Source organism: Nelumbo nucifera, chromosome 6 (genome assembly GCF_055504915.1).
Source record: "Nelumbo nucifera cultivar China Antique chromosome 6, China Antique-T2T, whole genome shotgun sequence".
NCBI classification, from domain to species: Eukaryota; Viridiplantae; Streptophyta; class Magnoliopsida; order Proteales; family Nelumbonaceae; genus Nelumbo; species Nelumbo nucifera.
Window position 1 is genome coordinate 60,048,096 of NC_142654.1, and position 4,658 is coordinate 60,052,753.

At 40.2% G+C, this 4,658-nt stretch overlaps 1 pseudogene; it reads right to left on the bottom strand.

Moving 5' to 3' along the window:
- Positions 1-576: 576 nt before the first annotated feature.
- LOC104604372 (amino acid permease 3-like) lies at positions 577-4,097 on the bottom strand (annotated as a pseudogene).
- Between the last annotated feature and the right edge of the window lie 561 nt (positions 4,098-4,658).

Genomic DNA, 4,658 nt, shown 5'->3' on the forward strand with positions numbered 1-4,658 from the left:
TCAACACGAGCCCGTCTAAATCGTTTTGTGTGACACGCCCCCGCGGGCATCGTTACTGCAACCTTAGGAGTAGCTCACCGAACCGTGCGCCACAAGACCCGCACGCGACCTGTTACCGCCGAGCAAATTTAGCAACTGATGTGCCAGTACACCTTAAACTACGGAAACAGCTCTGCAGGAGACTCAGAGACGTTGCCTGATAGCACCTGAACTTTAGATAACTATAAAAGGACCTTAAATCCACAAAAAAGAGATATGCGAACTAAAGCACTTAAGCTCTCTCACACATTCTCATAAAATTTCCCATGCTGACTTAAGCATCAGAGTGTTCACTTAGGTAAAACCTATCCATGCACTCTAATCCTTCATTCTTTACGGCTCTTTACAGCTCGAACATACAAACACTAATTCAACTATGCAACTCGACGCTATCAAATCAAAACCTTATTCGAACCGAGGGAGTGAACAGATTGCGCATCCTAATATATATTAACAATTTTTGGGTAAAAAGTCATGTTCCTTTATTATGAGATATAAGTCCATGTCACGTAGCACAACTGCGAGCGGGATCTTTAAGTTAACTTACAAGCTACGTTTACAACTTATTACCACAGGAAAAAGTAGAAGGAACATGGTGGAAAGTGACCATCCTTTATTGTTAATCATCAGCATGACAGCACGTAGCCATAAGCCATGTACTCTCTTTACTCTCTTTCTCTCTCTCTATACCCAAATAACTAATCAATCACACAAGTGAAGCTCAATATTTGAAGCCCAACCCATCTCGCTGTCCATTTCTCAATCTTCTTCTGGGCGATGTACATCTCGATGGGGAAGTAGACGGTCAATGGCCAGAACCCAAACGCACCCATGATTCCCACCACGACATTGAAGAAGGGCATGAGCATCGCTTTAACTGTGGTTACTGCCACGAATATCGTCCTCCACACCAGCCTGAAGAGGTTGAGCTTATAGCATCCATACCAAGGGATGGGCACCTCGAATTCCTTCCCTATGAACTCACTCCTGGGCCACTTCTTTACACTCCATTTCTCCACAAATGCAGATAGGGGCTGGCAGTAGACCTGCATTTGGTTTCCTTTTAATCTTTTTTTTTTATTTTCAATTTTCGATATATCGATCATCATACAAGAATTAAAAAAAAAAAAGAAATTAATATAAGGGTAATTCGGAAACTTCTAGGTGATTAGGCTGAGGATGGAAGATCGTATCTGCTTCTCACACCAACTTTACAGAAGTAATGTTCCTGCCACACATCAAGAATACCAACTTTATTCATAGGAGATACTCCCAATACACTGTGGGATGTGATTGTGATGTCAGTGTGAGGAGCGGTCTGTGAAGAACAGATTCCAAGTGTTACTCCCGCATTAAAAGAGCCCAGAGCTCAGCTGCAGTGGTAGCATCCTTAATGCTGTGTTTGGTTGCAACACAAATAAATTTGCACTGATGCAAAATCATGGAAGTGCAAAATGATATGAATGTAAATTTAGACCTATTTTTGTTTCAAATGTTAGCTTTTTTTATTTGATTGCAATATAAATGAAGCCAGTAAATCATGAAACAGTGTAAAGTAAAACCCAAAACAGATTTAAATGAGAATTTGTATTTTTTTCATCTGCACTCCCATGCATTTGTACTAGTGCAAATAAATTTGCACTGCAGCCAAAGGAAAATTGGCCATAAAAGCTAAGGGCGAAATACCAAAGATGTCCCAGTCCCCTGGGCCTATCAAATAACAAGGTTGTCTTTCAGGTATGCCACGTGTCCAGTGGGAATTGGACAGATAATTAGTATAGTAATCATATATATACCTGATATGCACCGATGAGGTAGACGACAATGGCAACGTTGGCAATATCAAGCAACCTGTAAGGATTGTAGAATCCAAAGCCAGTGAGAAGATTTCCAGGAGCGTCGTCTCCAAAGGCAGCATAGCCCATACACCCACAGAGCAGGTAGAACACCGTAGTTACCGAGATGCTCATTAAAGTAGCCTTCTTCATTGTCTTGTGCTCGGCGGGAGGAGATTTCAGTGTGTCCTGATTGCCCAAGCCATCATCATCATCTAATTAATTAGTAAGGCTAGCTAAGGGATGGTATATAAGCTGTAGCATCGATCACCGATCTCGATCCAAATTTTGCTTCAATTACGTACCTGAATCTCTATGAGGATGAAGGAGTAAGAATACGCGAAGGCAATGGCTCCTAGAGCTTGCAAACTCCTCCACATCTTCTGGGTTCCAGTCACTTTCCCTATGCTAATACCCATCAGGCTCCCTTTGAAGCCCTTGTTCTCTGTAAATTGTTTATATTAGTTTTCATGAAATTACAAATTTTCAAGCAAAAGTTTAAGCTATTAGATGCCGTCCAGGCTCTGATACCATGTTAAGAAATCATTCAACTTAAAAGCTTAAACCGTTTAAGTGACGTCCCTGAATAAGTTTCTATTCTCTCACACCATTTATGTATAAACGTAGGTTAGGTTATGACATATAATCCATGCATCCATACCTGCAACCTTGGCGATGCCTAGACTAAGGCCAACGGTAGAGTAGGTGAAGGACATGACTGCTGCGACTATAGAGAGCCACCATACTTGGTCAAAATCTGGGTTCTGAGAAAACACCACCTCTGTAATTCCAAACGCGATCATGTATTCATTGCTTGACATGTGACATGGATCTTTCCCTCCGCTCTTATGGAAACAATTGGACCTCTTTATTGCCCTTAACAACGCAAGAACAAAATAGAACTCACATCATGCTGATTGAAGAAGACGACTGAAGAGAGAGAGAGAGATAGAGACAAAAAAAGAACTCACATCATGCTAATTGAAGCAGCAATGGTATACCCAATTGCAACACCAAACAGATTTATATACTGAATGGCTCCACAAATTGAAAACTTTTTTCCCCCTGGACACAAATAACATGAATCATCATCATCTGGTTAATTAGTAGTGAGTGTTCTTGTTGGTAGTTGAGGTAGAAGTAGTAGATCCTGAGAGTTCCAGACAACTTAGGAACCTTTCATTTGGCAGAGATTTATTGATAAAATGGTGAGCTATTGGCCTAAAAGTATGGCTCAACTCAACCTGCTCCCCACTCCAATAGTGGAGTTAGCATTTGCCTTTGTCATGGGGATTTGCAGCTTATAAGATATTCTCAAATAGTATTGTAACTTTTGATTAAATGTTGCCAAATGGCAAAAAAATGCTAAGTTAACTACCTAAGTTGGCCTTGACAGCATCCATGTAGGTATAATTTCTTTTTCCTGTTGCAGGGTCAACCGATCTGTAACACTGAGATAGGAGGTTTGAAGTGTAGAAAATGACAAAGGCAAAGAGCACCATGACTGCGGGTCCAGCAACCCAACCGAGCTGCCCAATAGCCCAAGCCAACGAAAGGACACCAGACCCTATCACGGCCGTGATTATGTGGGAAACGCCGTCCAAACTGTACCTGCACCATCACCACCCAAGTAACCCAAGTACCTATTAATTAGATCAACGTACGCCAGCTCTTGAATCTATCACTCGGTGTAATTATAAGAAGAAATTAAGTTTTGTTTGTGTTTCTGGTCTCGTCCAGACTCCGGAGTCAGAGTATTATTTGGAAGCTCTAAGCATCGATCCATGCATTAAACCTTACGTTAAAACTTAAAATCTTAGATTTATCTGTCCGCTTCAGGCGGCCATCGTCATCGAAGCACTTAGAATATCCAGACTGAGAGTTCATGACACCAGCTTCGGCGCTGGCTTTGGGTTGGAATTCTATTTGCAGGTGATAACTAGCATCTCGGCTTCCTTCCGGCAGAAGGGGAGTTCCGCCATTTCTTGGTAACATGGCTCTGAGTTAACACAGACTCAGGAAATCCAAGGACGGACGACGAAAGATAGAAAGCAGAGACAGAGAGAAGATGATGATCAAGAAGAGTAGATTTGAGGAGTTTGATTGCGAGAGGGGTGAATGCTTCTCTATATGCAATGGGATTTTGTAAGGGAGGGCAATTGGTCGAGCAGAACTGTTGGAGTAGAGTCGTAGGAACTACTCGGGAGGATTATCATGGTTATGGTTATACGCATTTTTGGTTGGTCAACTATCGTGTAACACGACAACCCATTTGTGGATAGTCTGAGACTTCTATTATTAGTATCTATGAAATCCCAAAATTAGCCTTACTTTGTGGCTTGGTTTATTTAATTTATTCAGCTTATTGCTACAGTTGCACATAGATCATGTTAGAATTTTGTTGGGACAGTTTGTGTTGGCAGCAGATCCTCATAACTATACGTCCTCCAAGTATAGATCTACTAACAAATACTACCAATACTGTCCCAACAACCCATTATAGCTACTAATTATAGCAGTAGCTAGACCTGTTCATAGGCTGGGCTTTCCTCTTTATAAATAGAAAATTACTAGGTCTGAGCCAGAGTCCTATATAAAGTCCAAAGCCCGACTTTGATAGGTATTTTATAACATATTAATCATATATTATTAATAATATATTATATATTATATAATATTTTATATATTTAATATATATAATACTTTTGTGGGTAATAATTTTATTATTATATAATATACATGATGTGTTATTAACATATATATATATATATATATATATATATA